We start from the raw sequence: 24,572 nt of genomic DNA, 5'->3' as shown, positions 1-24,572 counted from the left end.
ACGGATGGGCTTATACCTTTCATATCAGAGATATTATATCATAAGGCTGAGGGATATCTTCGTAAAACATCTAAGAGTTGGTATGTTTCCTCTTGGCTCAAGGTAGCACTGACTATAACTGGACGATTCATCTCTTCATCAAGAAACTCATATCTCAGGTTCTTAGGAAGTTCCTAAAGTTCTAAGGTTGGTTTCTTAGGGCATCGCATAGGATCTGGGGTAAGGGATAAACATTCGTAAAGGTTATCATCGATGTAGGGCTTCCTAAAGTTATCATCTTCCAGTATGAGAGTTGATGGCAACTTAATTGTTTTTATGATTTCTTCTTGTTCTATTTCCCTAACACATTCATCAATGATATCTATGGCATAACATGCGTCTCCTATCACAGGTGCCATAATAAATTTTGAAAGTATAAATTCTATCTTCTCGTCACCTACCTCAAAGGTCAACTTTCCTCTCTTGACATCTGTTATGGCTCATGCAGTTGATAAGAATGGTCTACCTAGAAGGATTGGTATATCATCATCCTCTTTAATGTCCATGACAACAAAATCAGTAGGGATAAATAACTGACCTATCCTATCAGGGACACCTTCTAATATGCCTATCAGATACTTAACAGATCTATCGGCTATTTGAAGTGACATCTTAGTAGGTTGTAATTCTCCTAAGTTTAACCTCTCACAAACTGCTAAAGGCATTAAGCTCACACTAGCTTCTAAGTCTAGAAAAGCTTTTTCGATGACATGACTTCCCAAAATACAAGGAATGGAGAAATTTCCAAGATCTTTATCTTTTTTGGCTAACTTATTCTCGGAAATAGAATTGCATTCCAAAGGCTTCAAATGGTCGAGTCTACGTTTGTTGGTAAGGATGTCTTTGAGAAACTTTGCATAAGAAGGTATTTGGGTGATGGCTTCTGTGAAAGGGATTTCTACGTGAAGTTTTTCTATAACCTTAATGAATTTCTGATACTGGTTATTGATCTGGGTTTGTTTGAGTCTTTGCGGATATGGTATCGGTGGTTTGTATGGCGGGGGTGGTACATAAGTTTTGTCTTTAGGTTCTTCTCCTTTTTCTTGACCTTCATATCTTTCATATTCCTCTGGTTCCTTCACTTCGTCCGTGGGTACGGTATATTCCTCAGAAGTTTTGGGTTCATTCAATCTTGGGTTAAATGGCTCATCATAAGTGGTCCCACTTCGTAGGGTAGTGGCATTGGCTAGTCCTCTCGGATTCTGTTGAGGTTGTCTAGGGAACTGTCCTTCAAGTGTAGTCTGGGGGGCTTGGTTTAAGGCTACCTGAGAGATCTGGGTTTCAAGCATCTTATTGTGAGTAACTATTTGGTCAACCTTGGTTCCTCACTGGGTAATCAGTTCGTTAACGTAAATGTTCTGGTTCATGAACTCTTTGTTTTGTTGGGTTTGAGCAGTGATAAAATTTTCAACAATTTTCTCAAGGCTCGGCTTTGGTGGCACAGGGTGCATAGGTTGATTTGGTCTTGGGGCTTGGTAACCTGGTTGTCTCTGAGGTGCAGTATTTTGGATATGGTTATTGTTCTTATCGGAGAGGTTCGGGTGATTCCTCCATCCAGGGTTGTAGGTATTCGAATATGGGTTCCCTTGGGCATAGTTCACTTCACTTGCTCAGAGTTGGTTTCGTTTAAGAGACCGCATTCTGCAGATTGGTGTCCTTTGGTTCCATATATCTCACAATCCGACGAAACTGCAGCTGCAATATTCGGGTTTATACACATATGCTCAACCTTGAGGGCTAACGCATCCATTTTAGCTTGCATCATGTCAATAGAGCTTAACTCATGTACTTCTCCTTGGGCTTCCTTCTTCTCAATTGTCACTCGTTCAACTCCCCATGATTGATGGTTTTGAGCCATATCTTAGATAAGGGAACTAGCTTCAGGGTAAGGTTTGTTCATCAGTGCGCCACCTGCGGCATCGTCGATGGTCATCTTAGTGTTATAGTGACGTCCATTATAGAAGGTCTGAATGATTAACCAATTTTTTAAACCATGATGTGGGCATGCTCTTAACAGCTCTTTATATCTCTCCCAAGCTTCGAACAACGATTCTCCTTGACTCTGGGTAAATATGGTTATTTGGTTTCGAAGAACGGCGGTCTTACTTGGAGGAAAGTATCTAGCAAGGAATACTTTTCTAAGGTTTTCCCAAGTTGTTATGGAATTGGGTGGAAGGGAATCTAACCATGATAGGGCTTTATCTTTGTGGGAGAAAGGGAATAATCTTAAACGGATTGCCTCAGGAGAAGCTCCATTGGTTTTAAAAGTGTCTGCTAATTGGAGAAAGATTTTTAAATGTTGGTTTGGATTCTTAGTAGCAAGACCTGCAACAGGGAAGGTTTAAGTTCGAAATTATTAGCTGGGATGGTTGGGTTTACTATACTAGAACTAGGTTCTTCGTTGGATGGTTGGGTGAAATCCTTAAGAGGTCTTTGATTTTGATCTTCGGCCATATCTCTCCTAATTCTATGGAAAAATAAACGTGCACGAGCATAACTTTCAAGTTTTGCCAGAGGATCAACTAAGCTTACGGTGCTACGAGTCCTTCGCATTGACCGGCAGGTAACAACCTAAGTCTAAATGATATAACAACAGGGTACAAAATTTGACGAAATTGGTCCCCGGCAACGGCGCCAAAAACTTGTTGCGTGTTTTTTCGCAAGTATACGAACGCGTCAGAGTAATATATGTTGATTCTAAGTGTTGGCAACAATTTTGGTAAAACAAAGAGTGTTCACAAGATGTTATGTGTGATGTCTTAACATGAGATATCCTATGTACCTGCTGGAGTTCAAGAACATTATCATGCATGATTGTTTCAGAATGACATAATAACATGGCATATGATGATGTGTACCTGCTGGAGCCCAAATGAAAGACATGATCATGCAGGATTGTTTCAAGATGTCATACACAATATCATGGCATCTGATATGTATGTACCTGCTGGAAGTTATAAATGGATTTATGGAATTATGTAGGAATTACTCCAGGATGTCAGACCCGATGTCATGACATCATGTACACAGAACATTCAGTGTGAATGTCTGGTGTTTTGTGATTGCACAATTAATGACAATCTATGTATGATTGAAGATCTGATTTGCAGGCGCATTCAATCATTGATTACAACCTAATTTACTTATTTTCCAAGAAGATCTAACCAGTTGTCATGAGAAGATTTGATTGGAAAATAGATTTAGGGTTTTCAAGATGTCCAAGCCCAGCTAAAAGCTTCTATAAAAAGGGACTTGGAAAACCTGATTTAATACACAACCAATACTGAGCGAAATACAGAGAGAGAGAGCTAGGGTTTGTGTCTTGTTTAGCCGTGAGACTTGTAAGCCATTCAAGTCATCCATTGATGATTGAATTGGTCTGATTTGTGGTTGTAATTTGTCACTCTAAAGCTGTTAAGCAAGAGTGTGTGTCTACTTGATCAAAGTTGTGAAGCAAGATCAAGTGTGTGTCTTCTTGATCAAAGTTGTTAAGCAAGATCAAGAGTGTGTCTTCTTGATTGAAACTATGAAGTAAAATCAAGAGTGTGTTATTGAAAAGTGTTTTCTTTTCTCAAGGGATTGTTGTTTAAGATTACAGGTGTGATTGTAGAGAAGTGAGTGGGTTCTCATATCTAAGAGTGCTTAGGTAGAAATTGCACGGGTAAAGATTAGGTGAGAAAGACTGTAACTTGTTGAAGTGTACGGAGAGTCTTTGAACTGATTTTATTTTAGTGAGTTTCCTTCCTGGCTTGGTAGCCCCCAGATGTAGGTGAGTTGGACCGAACTGGGTTAACAATTGCTTGTGTCTTATGCATTACTATTCTTTATCTTTCATCTGTTTATGTTATTCAGATATTAGTGTCGTGACATTACCTTCGACATCTCATATCTGATACCAAAATTTCAATATAAAAGATTGTCGAATCCACAGAGACCAAATATCAATCTGTCGTTATCTATTGTTTTGGTGTTTATATAAGGTAATCGAAACAGGGTTTTTAAGAGTGCACAATGAAAAATAAAGTATTAAGTTAAATTCAATTAATGAAGATTGGTTCAAATGTAATTCAGATAATCAATTAATAATCCAAGTACTTGCTAATAGAATTACTCTTGGGCAGTGTTTCCTACTTTGAAAAGAACCAATTTAACGGGAACTGTTGCTTTCGCGTATTCAGAACCGAGTTGTACTCCCTAATCAAACCCTCTTATTGTCACTTATAAAAAGGTGCTCATTGCGTTAGAGTAGTAATCCTATTTTTAAGAAATATAGTGTCTTGACTAAGTTGAAAATTATTTTGACCTGGATTTCTTAACCAAAAGAGGTTCTCACGAACCAGAATCTAAACTTATAAACGCATCCATAAATAGTTTTAAAATCACTTTTCTTTTTAAGTTAAAAACTCCTAATGAAATAAATAAAGCATTTTCACTGTATTTGAAATAGTTAAAAACAACTAAGTTTAAACAGACGTCGGACGACTTTCGATCTTACCCAATGAAAATTAAGTGCGGGAAAACTTAAGTTGAAAGTCAAAATAGCCCTTAAGTGTTTCTACGAACAATTGTACGGATTATCGGTTCCATTACGATCCTTACATTCTAACCTTTATAGGTTTAGCCAGACATGGTAAAGTAAAAATGCATTTTAATTTTTATCATAAAAGTAGTGCGAGTGCGGAAAATAAGTTAAAGTAGTGTGGGTGCAGGAAAGTAAATAAAAGTAGTGCGGTGCAAGAAATAAAGGAAAGTTGTGCAGTGCGAGAAATAAACAAAGTAAAGTGCGAGTGCGGGAATGTAAACAAAATAAAGACAGTGTGGGAAAGTAAACAAAATAAAGGCAGTGTGGGAAAATAAAGTAGACAAAGGTAAAGCAATAACACCTGCTCCAATCAGAGGGTCGAATAAAGTGAGGAACAAAAATGAAAATGACGGCAGGATTAAACTTCCTTCTAAAGTGCTCCAAACTCGATTACATAGTGTGGCAACACTCCGATGTGAAGCGATTACCACTTTTACACATTACTGATATATGCCTAGTTGTAACTAAGTTTGGATGAAGAAACAAATGAAATCAAGGCTCTATTTATAGGCAAGAAAAAAAACATGGAAATCGCAAGGACGCCCCTAAGTTTGAAAATGGGCGGGAACCATTTTGTTCTTGTGGCGCCCGCCACAATGTCATGGCGCCCGCCAAAGGAGGAAATTGCAGCGTCCAAGTGGAGATCGTTGGGGGCGTGGCAGTTGAGGAGAGGTTGAAACTGGGACACGTCATGGCTAGACCCATGGTGCCCGCCACAATGGGAGCCACAAGTGTAAAATGCTGATTTTTTGGCTTTTTAGCTCATTTTCGCTCCTTTTCTCGATCGGGACTCCGATTAGACTGAAAACATGAAAACAAAGAAAAACATAGTAATAACATAACAAAATAACAATAGAACAACTAAAATGCATGTGAAATCGGAGTCGAAAATACGGTGAATTTCAGTGTCATCATGTATCTCTTAATACATTTGGAGTTAGGTTAAATTGAGGTGATATTCGTGATCTACACCATTTTTTCTTTAAGATCATGTCCTCCTTTTTCATTTATGTGATGGTGATGAGAGAACCAGTCCGGCCAGGGTCATCGGAGAAGATGACCGACACTTGGCTCCGGTGATGCGCTGGATGTGTTCTGAACCATTGGATCAATTCAAAATGTGTTAATCATGAATGTTGCTTGTGATGACCAGTTGTGTAGTGCGCTGACTAGCGCATACCATGGAACGGCTCCACCACTTGATATGCCACCTCAATTAATGAGGGAGACCAAGTGGTCCACATTTTTTCATATTTAATTGATTTTCATTTTATTCCTTCTATTTTCATTAATTCATATTAAATTTAATATTGATCCAAAAAATATGAGAGTTTCACCAAAAAAACTTATTAAAATCTTCTTTCATTTACTGAATTAAAATTATTTTTTGGATCATTATTAAAATTTAAATAAAATGATTTTTTGAATACTTTTAATTGTTTAAAAATAATTTTAAGTTTCCAAAAGTTATGCTCCCCGTAGAGATTGAGATCCCATCAATGCGTGTACTGATGGAAGCCAAGTTGATCGAAGGTGAATGATGTCAGAGGAGATATGATCAATTGAATTTGATTGAAGAGAAGAGATTGAATGCCATGTATCATGGTCAGTTATATCAGTAGAGAATGAAGAAAGCTTTTGATAAGAAGGTGAAGCCTTGTATGTTCTAAGAAGGTGCCCTCGTGCTCAAGAAGATCTTATCTTTCAAACTTGAGTTTAGGGGCAAATGGACTCCTAATTATGAAGGCCCATATGTTGTTAAGAGAGCCTTCTCAGGCGGTGCATTGATTCTTACAACTAAGGATGGTGAAGAGTTCACTCGTCCTGTGAACGCCAATGCAGTCAAGAAATACTTCGCCTAAAAAAGAAAAGAACAACTCGCTAAGTTGAAAACCCGAAAGGACGTCTTATGCAAAAATGAGCGTCTCGATGGATTCAAAACCCGAGCGGGCGATCCAGGAAAAAGGTAGACACATAAAACAGAAAAATATCCTGATCGATTGAGGACCCCACCTTGGGGCAATCTAGGCAAAAATTAGGGATTATGGCAAGTAACTGCATCCGGCTAGATTTAATCGTTGAAGCAGCATCACCAGTCAGTTTGGTTCTGATCCATCATTCTCAACCAACGACAAAAGCACAATGGATTTCAAAGTTTATAGGGAGAGTAATGGTCATTATATTCAATGTAGCCCCTTTCCATGTAAATTACCATTTTCAAACTTTGTAAAGATCCATGGAGTCCTCCCATTTGCAGGCTTCCATTCTATTAAATAAATATGAGCCTTTATCTAATTGATTATCAATCTTATTTGTTTCTGTTTAATAAAATTAGATTTTTATGATGATTTTTGAGAAAAATTAATCAATGAATAAACATTTTTTTGAAATAATAAGCCATTTACTTTAAGAACGTCGAATTCGAAAAGGAATGTCAACAACAATCTAAGAACGGTAAGTCTCGACGTGTGAAGCATTGTTGCCTTCCTTAAGTAGTTTGTCTGGTGGTGTTTGGCTCCCTAGGCAGTTTTCTATTTATCCTTGGAATGGCTGATGTGTTGTACACCTTGTAGTTCCTCATTTGTCCCCAGCGAAGCCTTTTATGAATTTTCATTCTCAATTTGCATTTCTATTGTTATTGAACCCTGAATCTCTAATGAAACCTTTATTTGGTTGTTAGATCCCCTAACACCTTTATTTGGTTGTTGCATAGTCGTGGCAGTGTTTCCCCTTTTCGAGTTCCTGAAGGTTTGATTATTTTGGTATCTTGGAATTGGTTCATTTCTCAATCTTCAAGAAGAGTCTTATGACTGTTGTTTTCCTTTTGAGAAATTTATTGTTGATTGCATCCTCGTGAGACACATTGATTTGTCCTGGCAGAATTTTTTATTCCCCAGTGAAGTCCTCACAGAGTTGATATTAATTGACGAAATCCCCAATAAGTTATCTGATTCCCCACTCAGAGTCTTGCCTCTTGTTGTGATGTGGGTTCCTTACAATGTTTGATTATGAGCAGTATTGATGTAGCTGTCACCTGTAGGGTTGTCTCCCATTTGATATGGTGTTGAACTAAAATTCCCCGTAGCGTTGACTTGTTGCTTTGAAGTATATATATATATATATATATATATATATATATATATATATATATATATATATATATATATATATATATATATATATATATATATATATATATATATATATATATATATATATATATATATATATATATATATATATATATATATATATATATATCCCTCAACTTGAGATGTGTATCCTAATCAGACCTCTCTTATCCTCAGCGTGTTGGTTGATATCCTCAACAGTGCTTTCGTCCCATGCAAAGTCACCAAGTTGTATTTTATCCTCTCCTAGAGAGTTTGAGCTTTAAGAAAGATCTTTGTCAATCATTGCTTATCCCCTAACAGTTATATCCTCCTCTCCTGAGAGTCAAGTTTTGGTCGGATGCATGTTCTCCATGTCTTTCCCTGACCAGAGTTGAGCATTTTATTTGGATTGTTATATTCCCAGTCTTCCTTGAGCTCATGGTTGTGTGTTGTTCCCAGGAAATTGAATATTTAAGATAGGATTTATATCCTCATTGATTTATTTTCATCCACAACAGGTTCTGTATATTCCCTCTTCCTTGTGGATAATTGCCGTATGCTAGCAATTTTATCCTCAGCGGGTCCTTTCACCGTTTGCCAGTGATTTGTTCCCCGGATCATTGATATTTTTATCAATGAATCCCCGGTGAGTCCTCTTTCATCTACCCTTTTGTTGGTAATGATTGTTGCTCCCTTTGATCGGTCATCTTTATATACCTAGTTTTGGTATCTCGATTCCTTTCTTTTCGGATGATTTATCCTTTATTAACCCAGTAACCGGTTGTGGATAATCTTCCAATGGAGTGTATTATCCACTTTCTGACGGTAATGGATAATATATCTCATGCACTCTTCAGTCGAAGCCTGTTGTGTTTCCCCAGTTGAGTATGATTCGTGTTTCCTTGGCGAAATCGAATATGCATTTCTACTCCTTTTTGAACGTATCTCCCAGTAACCGGTGATATGTTTCCTGGATAATTGTCGTATGCTTGCAATTTATCCCCAGCGAGTTATCTTTCGTCTATCCTGTTGTTGTTGGTAACGATTGTTTTTCTTATCGGTCGGTCACCTATTATATACCCAGTAACCGGTATCCCTGGTGTTCCTTCCATGCGAGTATATTATCTACGTTCTGACGGTAATAGATAATATATCTCATGCACTCCTTGATCAAAATCTTTTGATTGTTTCTCCAGTGGAGTAAGATTCGTAATCTTTGTAGAATCGAATATCCATCCTTTAACAAGTTTGCGTTTTGTTCTCTTCAGGATGATGAGTGTTTTGGCAGTAAAAACCAATTCACATTTTCGGTCGGTCACCTATTATATACCCAGTAACCGGTATCCCTGGTGTTCCTTCCATGCGAGTATACTATCCATGTTCTGACGGTAATGGATAATATATCTCATGCACTCTTTGGTTGAAGCCTTTTGTCCTTCCCCATTTGAGTAAGATTCATTTTCCCGTTGCAGAGTCGAATGTCCATCCTGTAAGTCGATTTGCTTTTTCAAGCCCTCCTTTCGGATGATGAGTGTTTTGGAAGTAAACCCCAATTCACGCTTTGGTCGGTCACGTATTATATACCCAGTAACCGGTATCCCTGGTGTTCCTTCCTTTCTGCTCCCTATTATGACCTTGGTCCCCTGTGGAGTCAGATTTTCGTGAGTTGATATACCTTTTTCAGGTTTTCCTCAGATGTTTGGTTGATTGATATCTCTCACCCTTATACCGGTCTTAGATATTCATTCTTCCTGAGCTTGTTGTTCTTTCACCCAGTAACCGGTGTTCAGATCACATGTCTCTTTGAGCTTGTTACCCAGTAACCGGTAACACCTCATCCTTTTGCTTCCTCTGGAGAGTCTTTGTTAGACATTCCCTAGCGGAGTTTCTGTTGTGATTTACCCTTTTGCTGTTTGGCATAACTCCCCAATATATGCAATTTTCCCCGGCAGGGAGGTTCTGTGTGAATCTTTCCCCAGTTTGAGTCCGGATTTTTATCTGAAGTATCCTTTGTGGATAGTTTTGATGTATTGGTGTTTTCCCCAATACACGCATCTTTGAGTCAGCTTGAGTCTTTCCAATGGATGTGTTTCCCTTTGGAACTCTTTTTCCCAGTTTGAGTCCTTTACTCCCTAGTAAGGTCTCCAGTCGAGTCGTGTCCTGCTCACGCAGTGTCAAGTTCTTCTTTCCCCTAATTCAGAGTCGTGTCCTGCTCACGCATTCTTTTTTTCTTATCCCCATAAGAGTCCTGTTAGAGTATCTGTTCCTGGTGAGTGTATTACTCCGATGGATCGTCTTTTCTTCTTTGCGGACCCATATTCCCCACAGAGTTTGTTTCTTTTGCATTCATACATTTGCATCATGAGGTCTCTTAGGGACCAAAATTTGTCTCACTGTTGTTATTTAAGCCTATTCTACCGCGTCGAGATGAAGATTTTAACCTTCATGTCTCCGGCTAGAATGACCTTAAATAGGGGCATCTGTAAGACCCCAATTTTGTCCCTAAGATCCCTCATGGCATCACATCATAGCATTGCATAAGCCTCAAGGATCATTGGACACCTTGCTTCCTTCCCTATGGGTGGGATCTTTCTTGAGAGTGGTTCTTGATCACCAAGCATTGCTTGCATTTGTATATCATTGCTTTTCTCTTAATCACTAACCAAAAATGTACAAAAATATGTCATTAACCTTTGTTACTTGCAGCTTAAGCAGTCAACATGTCAAGGTATTCAAGTGAATCCTATGAGCAAGAGATGAGGTTTTCCTTGAGATATGGATCATGTGATCATTATTTTGAGATTATATGAGCTAGAGGTTCATTGTGAAGCAAATTCCCCAGGTGGTTGAGGCCCAAGTTCATCAGAATATTTTCAGGACATCTAAGGACCAATGTTAGTCAACTGAAAAGTCAACTGTGGGTTTTGAGTGTGGAAATTGAAGTTTTTCATCCCATTCATGTTCAAACAATGCTTATTCATCATGACAAACCTTTATCTTGAAGAATTTGAAGCCAGTGCAAAAGTTTCCCAAAATGGAAAGTGACCTGTAATTTCAAGTTTCCAAAAATGGAAAGCTTTTGGACCAACTTCAACTCAACTTTCCAACATCAAAGAAGCTTCAAATGAATATTTTCCAACTGGAAAGTTGAAGACCTCTCTCTCCCATTTCCAAAAAGTCCAAGATCATGAGCATCTGATGAATGGTTGAGGAGATATGATCAAATCATTGCCAAGATTGCTTGAAACTTCAAAAGGCCATAACTTTTGACTCATAACTCCAAATTTAGTGCTCCTTTTTGCATAATATTTCTCATGACATAAACTTTCCAAATCATTCATCACATTGCATGAAAATTCATCACATGATCATTTGTTTTTTCATGCCCATTTTGGAGGGAAAATGACAAATTTAAAATTGGTGCATTGTATGGACCAAATACCATTGCCATTGTGTCCATTGGAAGATTTTAAGTGAATTCATCCATGCACATGTTACTGTTCACGTGTACCTTGCCATGCATAAGGTGTTTTTGCTAATTTTACCATGCACCTCATTCTCACTAATTTTGCATTCACCAAAGCCTAATTACATTTTCAATAGGATTAACACATGGTATATAAACTAAAACCTAACAGAATTGTGGAGGATTCACCATTTCTAGATCTAAATTCTTCTTCCCTCCAAAATTCTCTCTCAATCAAAACATGAAAATTCTTCACATAGCATTGCAATTTTCTTCCATATTCTTGTTCTCTGATCTTCATTTAGTGTAGATCAAGCATTGGATCATTGAATTCGAGCAGAAATCAAGCATACCAAGCTCATGAAGGTGAAGATGGAAACTGTTATTTGAGCAAGATCTAAGCCTCTCCAAGCTCCAATTTCTTCACAAAGCTTCATAACAGTGATAGAGGAGTGGATTTGAATCGTGTCAGGCCTTGAAATTGCTAATTCCAAAAACTGCTCTTCAAGAGGTTCATGCAATAAGTCCTAATGGATGATGTGATCTCCTAGCTTGAGATACAATTTGCTTTGTTTAACTAATGTTGATTGTGTTGTAGATACTTGGATGGCTAACTCACTTGAGTTGTTGACTTGCATTGTGTATATTGATTGTCTCACTGTTGACTGTCTGTTTAGTTTGTCTGAATGGGAATATTGACATGTTTGATTTTCTTACAGGTACTTTAGTAGCTTTAACTCATTACTTGAGTTGCTTTTCTTTGCTTGTGGTTGGCATACCACTTAGGTAATTTCCTTAACTCCATGTAGTCTGGAAGACCTGTCATGTTCTTTTGGAAGACACCTGTCTAAAGCCCTCCTTAAGAGGCCATGTTCTTGATTGTTTAATTTTGTGCTAAAGACCTCATTGAGGCATGGTTACATATTAAGACCTCCTAAGTGAAGAGGCATTGGCAGATAGAAGGGATGTGCAATCCATCCCCTGCTATTCAGTTGAGTCTTTCATCTTGCTCGCATTAAGTGTTGATGCATTTGAATAAACACCCAAGATCATTGTATATAGAGTCAGTCATTGTGGAATAGAGTTCCTCATTCTGGACTCCCACACCTTCTTTGAGTCAAGCTCACCCTGGCCAGGGTTAAGAGCTATGAGGTCTAACCCTCATCTCCCATTTCATCTGCTCACCCTGACGGTCAATGTCAGTGGTTAAGAGCCTTAACACCCTTACATATCTGGCTTGTTTGTCGAGGTTGATATGACCCCTTGACTAAAGCCCAACCTTGTATGAGCCTTTTGGTTGTGTATAGTGTGTGCTAATTGATTGATTGTTTGCTTACTTGTGCATCCTTCATGTTGCTTTTGCATATTGTTTGCATATTGCTTTTGCATTTGTTATTTGTTTTGCTTGAGGAGTTAGATGTAAGACCATTGATTGGCACTCCATTTCCTATCTTGTTTTGTTTTTGTGGAGTCAGATATAAGACCAGTGATTGGCTATCTGTTTCCTATCATGTTGCTTTGTGGAGTTGGACGTAAGACCATTTATTGGCACTCCGTTTCCCATTTGTTTTCGGAGTTGGACGTAAGACCATTTATTGGAATTCCATTTCCAGCTTTGTTCCTTTGAACCTGCTTACTTGCTTATTGCTTTGTTGCCTATTCCAAAGGAACCACTTGGTTCATCTACATATGAGCTCAAGAGAGGAACACCTAATGAAGTTTTACTCCTCATCCCCACCTTTTGTTTCCTTATAACCTCCACTTGCATTTGTAACCCAAACCAGAAAACTTTGTGCAAACATTTTTCATCTGTTTTCAAACTAGAAACCTAGGCCTTAAGCCTCTGATTTTCAAACTTCATTTTCACAATACTTCTTCTGAATTGAATCTAATGTCAACTTTGACCATTTTTGTGAATACTCTAATTGGTTAATTTCACTCACTCAATTGCTTCTTGTGGCCCTTGTCCACTTCTTGATAAGTTTTCATGCATTAGCCGTAGATCTGAATTATCTTAGTGGTTGATGTGAATCTCACCGCATCCTTAGTGAGTTGATTGTAAGACTTCCATACTTATTATAGGGTTAACCCCTCACTAGTATGTTGAAGTTGTCCTCGCATGGTGGATTGTTGGTTCAGGTTGAGTGTTCTCCCTTTAATAATGAAAGACCTTAAGGCTTTTGTTTAAAATCAATCCATTCACTTTTTGGAAATCTTTTAGCTGAACTATGAGGTTTTGATCCTGTAAAGGTACGTAGGCAATGGGTTCATCCATCCAAACACAAGAGTAATAAAATTGTATATTCTTCTCTCATCCTCCCAATCAATGTTTGCACAATGAATGTTTTCATGAACAATACTTTTTACAACAAGTTGTGAAAAGGGTTCCCTAGTGTAACACCTCAAAATTTTCCCTCCTCTCTTGGGACTAGCTTAGCATATTTCATTTCATTTTTAGGACATTAGTCATTGCATCTTTTCATATCATGTGAACAATAAGCAAGTCATCCTCCTAAGTCTTGCTCAGAAGATAAAGAGGTTAAAAGATGCAAGCCTGAGGGTCTCATGAGTTGATCACTGGCCATCTGAGGGTTTGTGCTTCAATTAGGGTTTCTTGGTTCCTCAAGGAGATTGATCATTATCTTGGTTGAAATGGTACATCATCGTCATCATGGTCTTATCATCACCAAGAGGTTCATTATGCCTGATCATTTTCCTTGGGATTAGGGTTTTGACCTCTTGTCAACCCTAATCATCTGAATTGAGCCAATCAGGGTTTTGCAAGGAGAAGAGGTCTTCATGAAGATGGGGATCATCACATGGTTTTATTGAGCTTGTGAAAGCTAGGGTTTCATTTTGGAGCCATTTCATCAGGAGATTGAGGCTCGAATTCATCGGTGCATGACCAAGTCATCTATCAACTGAAAAAGTCAACCAAAAGTCAACTATTGGATTTGGAGGTGGGAAGTGGTTAGAAATACTTCATTCATGTTCAAACAAGTCTCATTTGACATTTCAAACATCAACATTGAAGAAAATAAAGTCAGGACAAAACTTTCCAAAAATAGAAAGTGACTTGTAATTCAAAGTTGCCAAAAATGGAAAGGTTTTCTCCTCAAGATTACATCATCAAAAATGCTTCAAATGAAATTTTGTCCAACATGAAAGTTGAAGATCTTGTTCTCCCATTTCCAAAAAGTCCAAGAGCATGAATTTCTCATGCATGGTTGAAAAGATATGGATCAATCATTGCCAAATGAATTTGAACTTCAAGCATGCATAACTTAATAACCATAAGGCCAAATGAGATGGTTCTTTTTGCAACATTTCTCTCTTGACATGCACTATCCAATTCATGCATCATAAGCCATGCATTTTGATCACAAAAATATTTGACTTTTCATTTGAATTTTGGAGGGAAATTCCAAATTTGAAAATGGTGCATTGGTTTCACATTCTAGCATTTGCATTTGGTTCCAAACCACATTTCAAGTGAAATTCAAACCAGAATCGTGCACTGTTCCATTGGATTCTCATGCATAAGGTGCATTTACAAATTTGTCATTACACCTTCATTTTCACTAATTACACTTGCCTTGCTTAATTGTGATTAACAAACATGATTAGTACATGATATATAAGGATAAGCATAACAGAAAAACAGATTAACACCTCATAATTTCCAGATCTGAAAAATCTCTTCAAACTTTTTCTCTCACTTTTCATCAATTTCTTTCACATACATTGCCTTGTTCTCGATTGGTTCATGATCCATAAGCATTGTGGAGGTAGATTGAAGCAAGATCCATCAAGTTTCATCAAGATTCGAAGCTGTTGAAGTTCAAACTCATCCATGGCAGTTGGAAGATTCAAGCAAGATCCAGCACGATTGAGCTATTGTTCTTCATCCATTCATCCACCTAAGCCTTGAGGAGCATCTGTTTCTACATTACAAGACCTGATTCGAGCAATTTCACTTCTGTAGCTTCATTAAGGTCAGAATTCGACTCTCATAATTCATGAAATTGATGTATGCATGTTGTAGATCTTTTAAAGCTGATCACACTGAACTTTAGATCATTGATTTTCATGAAGAAATGAGTGAGATAGGTTAGATATAAGTTTGACATGTGAATGTTCTTGGCTTTGAATTTTTGATACATGTGGAATTAGGTTAAATTGGATGTGGATTAGTGATGTACGTGGAAAGAGGAATCCAATGATATATGTATTTCGCATTTCTGGACACTTTTGTTCTTGAGCCTTAAGAACACGATGAATGTGTATGAATGTTAGGGTTTTAGGTTTCCAGAATGTGTTTGATCTGTCCAAGCGCTTGTGTGCATGCGTTTTTGTGTTCATGTCCATGCATTGGTCCAAATCAGCATTCACGTGGCTGATTGATTGGCTCGGAGCGCTTGCCATTGCCACATAGATTAATGAAGCGCTGCGTTTTGGCAGCCAGCGCGCTTCATTCAAATGTCCACACACTTCGATTCCCAACATATGACATTTCCAAATTGCCATTTGCATTTTATTTCATTTCTCATCCATGTTCATACATGCTTCATTCATGTTTTTTTAATTTTTCTTTCCCTTCCAAAAATCATAATTCAATGAATAATGATCCAAATGATGTGTGGTTTTTTGCATCTTGATCCTCATCATGTCTACTATTTTTTGGCTATTTTTCCAGAAATTGTGCACGGTTGAAAAATGTTTTTGCTTAGGGTTTGTGTATGCATGTGCGTTTTGGACCTTGCTTGCCATATCTCTTGTGAAATGATGAATTTTAATCCAATGCTTTTGAAATTTGGTATGCTTAAACTAGGCATCTTGCTGGACATTTTGGTTTTGAGTTTGCATCTTTAGCATTTATGGTTGTTGAGATATGATCTGGTTAATGTAGGTGTGACAATGTGTGTCACACCTTTGTTTGCTCATCTTGTGTAATTTCTTTGCCATGCCAAATAAATGCCAAATGACTTGATTTTTTGTATGGAGATTCTTCTGGATGTTAGGATTGATCATGAATTATTGTGGAATTTTTGGATTCATTTCTGATTTGTTTGAGATTTTCCTTGCTGGTTAGTCATGTTTGAACTTTTGAAGAGTGTTGAACTTCCATGATTTGTGAAATGATGGTTGTGTATCCTATGAATGTGAAATTTTGCACATTGTTTCTAGACATTTTGAAGTTTATTGTGGCTTTGGTTTGAGGTCTTTATCATTTGCCAATTCTGTTTTAGGCTTGTACTAAGTTGATGTACCAAATTGTGTCTCAATTGAGCTTGTTAGTGCTTACCTTGCCTTATAGAATTTGATTACCATTCTTATACTTGTCGAAATGCCTTGATTTTTGGCGTGTTGATCATATTATGTCTGCTGTTTAGCCATGATTTTTATTGGAATTAATTGAACCATTTTTGAATTAATATGGATTTGTTCATTCTGTTGCCTCAATGTGGTTCCAACTTGCATGCCTTGCCATGATTGCTTTGTGAAATGAATTTGGTTGATGCTATTGACATGAGACCTTTTGGATTATGTTCTTAATTGGTTTAAATTGATCCATGTCAATTTTCATGTTCTGTTTTGAATTATTTCTCCATGTTTGACCCTAGGCCTTGTCCTAGTGGTTTGTGCTTATGTTTGAGCTTCGTTTTTAGGATAAGAAGCATATGGCCATGAGGAGATTGATTCACATTGCTTGAGTTGGATTATTTGGTTGATGTTGACTAACCTTGACTTGTTTTGTAGGTGGCTTTTAGCTCATTTGAGTTGAGCTTGTGCCTTGCATCTTGATGCATTGTTTGGTTGTCTGTTTGACTATGTTTGTTGACTGTTGACTATTAACTGTCTGTTTGACTTTGTGAATTGTATACTGACTGAGATAGATTGTTTTCAGGTACATAGGTTGCTTAAGTTCAATTTGAACTTGCTTTTGCTTGGTTGCTTAACCACATAGGTATAAATCTCTATGACTTCATGTAGTCTGGAAGACCTGTCCTATTACTTGGGCAGGCACCTGCCTAAACCCCTCCTTAAGAGGCAATGCCTGTGTTTGTTTACTTTTGTGCCAAGCAGGAAAAGACCTTTGATAAGGCAATTGGCAGATAAAAGAGATGTGCAATCCATCTCCTGCTATTCAGTGTGTCATCCACTTTGCTCACACACCTTGTGTTGATGCATTGTGGATATTAACCCAAGATCTTTGTTGAGTCAGTCATATGTGGAGAAGAGTTCTAACTTTCTGAACTCCCACACTTTCATTTGTCTGAAGCTCTCCCAGGCCAGGGATAAGAGCTGTGAGGTCTTACCCTCACTTCCCAATTCATCTGCTTCACCCTAACTCTCAATGTTAGGGTTAAGAGCTAACATCACCCGATTCCAGTTGGCTTGTGTTTCGCAGCCTAACCTTGTGTGAGCCCACTTTGTTTGTATATAGTGTGTGCTAATTGTGTGTATGTTTGCTCTGCTTTGGTTATGACGTTTATGATAGCTTGCTGCCTGTGCAAGTTAGATAGAAACCTCAACCTAGGACCATTGTGGAATACATGATAACTATTAGGCTCGAGTCAGGCTCCCTTCTAGTTTGTCATTTCCCAGTCTCTGGTTAGGAGAAAGTTTCTCCCCTGTTAAGGGGAACTACGTTGCCCTGATCCTCATACTAGATGAGGTACGTAGGCAGGAGGTCGTACGAGATCTCTCCGGGCACCCTTTTCCTTTTTACGTGTGTTTTGTTTGACAGCTATTAGGTCCGAGTTCCCGACTCCCTTCTAGTCTGTGTGTTCACCCTTTTCCCTTTTTGTGTGTGTTTGCTTGATAGTTACTAGGCTCGAGTGCCAGACTCCTTAGTAACTTGTTGTTTGTTACCCTTCTCTTGTGTGTTAGAAGATGGACGTAAGACCAGCGATTGGCAGTCCGTATCCTATTGGTGTTTGTTGTGTGGAGTCCGACGTAAGTCCAGCGATTGGCAGTTGGTTTCCTGTGTGGGTTTGTTGGTTCGGAGTCCGATGTAAGTCCAGCGATTGGCATTCGGTTTCCATGTTTGCCTGTTTGCGTGTTTCTTTTGACGTCTCAGCGTCTGTGCGTGTGTTTTGTTTCGGCGTGCGTTAGTCGAACTACGGTAGCTCTGATTCTCAATCCAGATGAGATACGTAGGCATAGGATGCGATATCCTAGAGAGCCCATTCCCCTCTTTTTCCACCTGTGTTGTTTCCGGTGTGTGTGTGCATTCTTTTGGGCAGTGTTTAGCAACCTTATTCTTTCCTTTTGAGCGTGGATCCCGTCGAGTACGACGGATGCGTAGGGGTGCTAATACCTTCCCTTCGCATAACCGACTCCCGATCCCATCTCTCTTTGGTCGCGAGACCATGTCTTTTCCAGGTTTACTTCGAGCGTTTCCTTTCCCTCTTTGGGATAAATAACGCACGGTGGCGGCTCTGTTTGTTTTGTTTTAGCCCGCCGGTTGTTTTTCGCGGATGCGACAGCTGGAGACTCTGCTGGGGACTAGAAGTTGACCTATTGCTGGTCCATCTTCCCTAAGCGAGTCTCTCCTAGCGCTCTCTAGGATAGTTTAGGTTGCTTGTGTTGCTCTATTTATTGCATTTATGATTATTATGTTGTGTATATAGTTGCATAAATGTTTGCATGCATCATACTATCATGTTGTTGTCCTCTGTACAGGTGGTTCCTATGATTTGGGGTGGGTGTTCTGAGTGGGGCTAAAACCCAGGCCCGAGTATACACCTAGGATTAGCGTGGTCTCATGTTGCCTCTCATGTTAGGTCAACATGTTTTGGGCGACGTGACACACCACAAGCTGGACGAGGTTTATTTGAGAGTGCTCTTCCTTTGTGGAGTATCCATTATGGTTGGGTTACCTCATCTGAGCTGTTGACTTCGGTGACCGTGCTTTCCCGGATCTTTGGTTTAGACGATCTTAAGAGAGCTGCAATGGCACACCCGAAAGGGCAAACCCGTTGAGTATCTTTGCCGGATTGTCGAGACTATTATCCGCCTTAGGATGACCTGATTAGAATTTACCTGTGAGGGGAGGGTGATTCGTACAGATGCATGTTCTGATGGTGACTTTGGTGGTGACTAATGGTTCCGTTGATCAGAGTCATATTTATAAGTCGGATTTATGGATTTATTTCCGAGACGCCGGAGTGATGTCCGTGTTATTTATCAGTGGGGAATCCGTTTATTTCAGGATTCCCCGGGCTGGTTCAGAGGGTCTTACGGTTATCTATTCAGAGAATCTCTGGTGATGATGGTGATGTACCTTTCCGTTCCGTTTATTTCAGAACCCCAAGTCGGATTTGTGATTACTCAGTACCTCAGATGGTTGTGATCAGTTCAGAGATCAGGGACTTAGTGCAGTGGATGTTCAGATGACTTGGAGGATGGCACAATGCATTGCATTCATTCATCAGCATCATAACATTTTGCATTTATCTGCATCTAACTCATGTTTATTCATATGCAGGGACATTTTTGATTGAGATCCTGGTTGAGAGACTTCTTTGCTCAGACATGAGGACCGGTTTGAAGGATGACGTCGTCTACAGTTTCTTCGACCCAGAGATTGGTGTGCTGAGGGATATGATGGCATTGATTACACCCGACCATGTGGGGATGTTCCGTGAGGCATACGGTGGCATTCTGAAGTTGGTTTTCAGGCTCACAGACAGTGATAGGAGCGCCATTCATACTCTTCTCCAGTTCTATGACCCGGGCTTGAGATGTTTTGTCTTCCCGGATTACTTGTTGGGACCCTTGATGGAGGACTATGCCAGCGTCCTGGGTATTCAGATCCGAGATCAGATTCCGTTCTTTGCCACTAAGGGGGAGCCTGATATTGCTGAGATTTCTTGTGCTCTTTATTTGAGCCCGGAGGTGACAAAGGGGGGTTTGAAGGAGAAGGGAAAGTTACCCGGTTTTCATTTGAGTTTCTTGGAGAATAAAACCAAGGAACATGCTGCTGTGGGTAATTGGAAGACTGTCTGTGCCTTGATTGCTGTGAGCATTTATGGGACCATCCTGTTTCCTAATCAGAAGAACTTTGTGGATATTAATGCCATCAGGTTATTTATGCAGAGGAATCCCATTCCTACTCTGGTTGGAGATGTGTACTACTCGGTCCATAATCGGAATGAGAAGCGGCGTGGGGGATTGATCCGGTGTTGTGCTCAGCTGTTGTACAAATGGTTTATGGGGTATTTGCCTTCCAAGGGTGCTTTTGTCTTTCTTGATCCTACTGTCAAGTGGTCATTCAGGTTGATGGGTTTGCGAGCCAAGGACATAGCTTGGACTCACAACGGTATGGTTGGACGTGATTTCATTTGCAGTTGTGGGAGTCTTCCCAATGTACCTCTCATAGGAGTTCAAGGTTGCATTAACTACAACCCGGTGCTTCTTAGGAGACAAATGGGATTTGCTGTGGAGGGTCCTCCTCTCGGACGAGAGATTCAGGAGTCTTTCTACTTCCCGATTGAGGGCAATCAGGCCAAGTTAAGACAAGTGTTGGATGAGTGGCGTGATATTCAGAGAAAGGGCAAGGTTCCTTTTGGCAAGGTTAATAGCAGGTCTTTTCCTCCATTTGATGATTGGCTTAGGAAGAGGATCGAGCTCACACATCTACCATTTCCTAGAGGGGACCCTTGGTGTCCTTTGATTGAGGGGCCACATTCTTCTGTCAGTATGGAAGAATTTCTCAAGATGAAGAAAGCAAGAGATCAAATGCAAGCGGAGAAGACTGAATTAGAGATGAGTGTTGCTCAGATTCAGATGGCTAATCAGGACATCAGAGGGAGAATGGAAGATCAGGATAAGAGACATGCTCTTGTGGTGAAGCGCTTTGAGGTAGACACCGCTTATTATGGTAAGGTCAGCCAAGCCTTAGAGTCGTCCACAAGGGAGCACGACATCACCAAGGAGAAGTTGGCCAGAGCTTCGAAGGTCATTGAGGATGAGAAGAGAAGACAAATCCTTGTGAGGGATCAGAGGGACGACAGAGTCAGAATCCTCGTCGCCGAGTGGGAGTCAAAGTTGAAGATTAAGGAAGCAGAGAAGGTAAAGATCATTGCCGAGAGAGATCATTATATCGTCGAGAGAGATCATTATCTTGCTGAGAGGGATCATTACTTCAGACAGATGAAGATTCACCAAAAGGAGGTGGGGAGATTGCAGCAGGAGAACACTGAGCTTAGGTTCGCGGTGAAGTTTACCAAGATGGTAGGTGATGCAGAGCCGTCTGTGGGGCCTGCTTCAGTGTAGCCTTTTGGTTATCATTTGTGGGGATTACCGTCAGGCCTGTTGACGGAATTCACTTGTTTGTATTTCCTTTCTAATTCTGGAGAATTGTATTTGATTTGTATCAGACTTGATGTATGACTATGGCACTTATTGTGCACTTTTGATATGCAGTGGTTATTTTCATTCAGTGATCGATCTTCAAGCTTTATTTGCTTTCCTGTATGCACTCACACAGCACACACATGGTTGGGTGGTATTTTGCTAAATCATATATCTCTGATCTGTATGATGAAATCAAATGATGAATGTCAGAATATTGCTGCCGGATTATTATCTGTCTCGATGAAGCTAGGATCGAAAGACAGAGTGTTCCTCATGTGGATAGACATTGCATTCATGCACAAATCATAATAACTGGCTTTCTATTTTGCAGGTATCAGTTCTAACGTGTGTGGTTGTTTCAGAAATCATTGCTCGTGCTCGTAGAGTTGTACCCTTGCACACAACCCGTCCACACAGATATTTCACCAGACGCAATACACCCAGACTGATGGATCTCCCTAATACAGATGTTCTCGAGCTGAAAGAGAAGATGAATGAGCTGATTAACATCATGCAGGGGTTTGCTGTGGGCCAGAAAGCATTGGCTGATAAAGTTGAGAAGCTCGAGCGGGCTTCAGCTGCCAACAGTGGGGTCAATCTGGATGGTGTCTCTAACCATGGTCTTAGTGGTTCTAGGGACGGTGGAAAGAGAACAACTGTGGGGGTAATGACTAACAATGCTGGTGGTTTTGGTGCTTCCGCGGGTGGTGGACCCGGTCAGATGGGTAATAATATGAAGAACAGTTTGTTCCCTCCTTTCTTTGGGGTTGAGGATGATAGGGAGGAAGACAGAGAAGCTGATCAATTCTCCATGCATAATGAGCCGTTTGGTCAATACGGTGTCCAGCCACCGAACAAAGAGATTCAGTTGTTGGCAGAGAAAATCAGGGCTCTAGAAAGCTATGCCACTCCAGGGGTTGTGAATATGTCAAATATGGGGTTGGTTGAGGGGATTGTGATCCCACAGAAGTTCAAGGCGCCCGCATTTGATAAATATAATGGGAGTTCTTGCCCAGAAACTCACCTTCAGGCCTTCGTCCGTAAGATTTCTGCTTACACGATAGACCAAAAGCTTTGGATGTACTTCTTCCAGGATAGCCTGTCTGGAGGATCCTTGGAATGGTATTCCAAGCTGAAGTCTTCTGACATCAAGAGTTGGCAGGATCTTGGTGACGCATTCTTTAAACAGTACCAGTTTAACGCTGATATGACTCCTAGTCGTACCCAGCTGCAGGGTATGTCTCAGAAGCCTATTGAGGGGTTTAAAGAGTATGCTCAAAGGTGGAGGGAGTTGGCTGCCAGAGTTCAACCTCCATTGGTGGACAGGGAGATGTCAGATCTGTTTATGGGTACGCTGCAGGGGGCCTTTGCTGAGAGAATGGTTGGATGCCCGGTTACCAACTTTGCCGACATTGTGGTAGCCGGGGAAAGAATAGAAAGTTGGTTGAATCTGGGGAAAATCCAGGGTGGTAATGCTTCGTCATCTGGATCGAAGAAGCCCTTTGGAAATGGTCAGAGGAAGAAGGAGGGTGATACAAGTGATGTGTACACCCAAAGAGGACCGAGTAGGGATCGTTACTACCAGCACACTGCTGCGGTAACTATTCCTGCTGATAATCAGTCTACACAACAGCAACAACAACAACCGCAACAACAACGTCAGCCATTTCAGCAAAGACCGCAGAGGGCCGGGTATCAAGTCAGGGGGAGAATGAATGATCGACAATTTGATAGGCCACCTGTGACCTATTCATTCCTGTTGAAAAAGCTGAAGGACTTGGGGTTGGTACAATTGAGAACTTTGGCTCCTTTGAGACCTGATCAGAGGCCAGCCAGTTTTGATGAGAATGCAAAATGTGAATTTCATTCAGGTGCTCCTGGGCATAATGTGGAAAACTGCAAAGCTTTTAAGCATGTGGTTCAGGACTTGGTGGATTCCAAAGCAATCAACTTTGCTCCATCTCCCAATATGAATGTTAATCCCATGCCTGCGCATGATCAAATGGGGGTGAATGCAATTTCTGAGGAGAGCAGAATCGGGCTGTTGACTGTGGATCAGTTGAAGACTCCGTTGGCTGAGGTCAAGCGACAATTGTTGGAGAATGGGGTCTTTCCGGGCTGTGATGTTGGTTGTGCTGCGTGCACTATTGTTTCGAATGGGTGTATACTCTTGAGGGAGGTTGTCCAGAAGTTGATGGATGAAGGAAGCCTCAGGTTTGAGAAGGATGGTCTGGGGAAGGAGGATGTCTCCACCATAACCATTTATTTCGACCCGGTTGATTTGTCAACGTTGGCTGACGCGGCTCCAGTTACTATCACGGTACCTGGGCCAATTCCTTATGACAAAGATGATGCCGTGCCGTGGCATTATGGTGGGGAAGTGTATTGCAATGGAGATAAAGTGGAAGATCAGACTGCAAGTGAAACCACCGTTTCAAAGGTGGATAATGCCGGACCCAGTGGTTTCACTCGTAGTGGGAGGTTGTTTGCGCCCGATGCTCTGAGAGGTGGAGAAGGAGAAAAAGAAAAGAAAGAAAAGGCCGAGGCTTTAGCCAGGGCAAGAGGAAAATAAGTAATCAATGAAGGTACTCCTGTGGTGACACTGGCGCCTGTTGGGCCGGAGAGAGAACTTGATGATGAAGCTGAAGAATTTTTAAGAATCATCAAGAAGTCTGAGTACAAGCTTGTTGACCATCTGCAGCAGACCCCATCCAAGATCTCGATCTTGTCGTTGTTGCTAAGCTCTGAGGGGCATAGAGAGGCTTTATTGAAAATTCTGAAGAGAGCCTATGTTCCTCAAGAGATCACCATTAATCAGTTGGAGACGGTGGTGTCGAATGTCAATGCCAGTCATGGGCTGGGTTTCACCGATATGGATCTGACTGTGGATGGGAGGAATCATAATCGGGTTTTGCACATTGCAATGGAATGTAAAGGGGCCGTGCTCTCGCACGTGTTGGTTGATATTGGCTCCTCGTTAAATGTGTTGCCAAAGAAAGCCCTGGCA

The 24,572-nt window shown here is 40.2% G+C and overlaps 1 non-coding gene across 1 annotated transcript; it reads left to right on the top strand.

Moving 5' to 3' along the window:
• Positions 1 to 2,027: 2,027 nt before the first annotated feature.
• On the top strand, positions 2,028 to 2,134 carry LOC127077414 (small nucleolar RNA R71). The gene has a single exon (XR_007787227.1). It is a non-coding gene; the product is annotated as a small nucleolar RNA R71 (small nucleolar RNA).
• Positions 2,135 to 24,572: the final 22,438 nt, after the last annotated feature.

This window comes from Lathyrus oleraceus, chromosome 4 (assembly GCF_024323335.1).
Source record: "Lathyrus oleraceus cultivar Zhongwan6 chromosome 4, CAAS_Psat_ZW6_1.0, whole genome shotgun sequence".
Lineage (NCBI taxonomy): Eukaryota > Viridiplantae > Streptophyta > Magnoliopsida > Fabales > Fabaceae > Lathyrus > Lathyrus oleraceus.
Note: the sequence above shows the minus strand (reverse complement) of the source record. Positions and strands in the feature narration are given on the sequence as shown.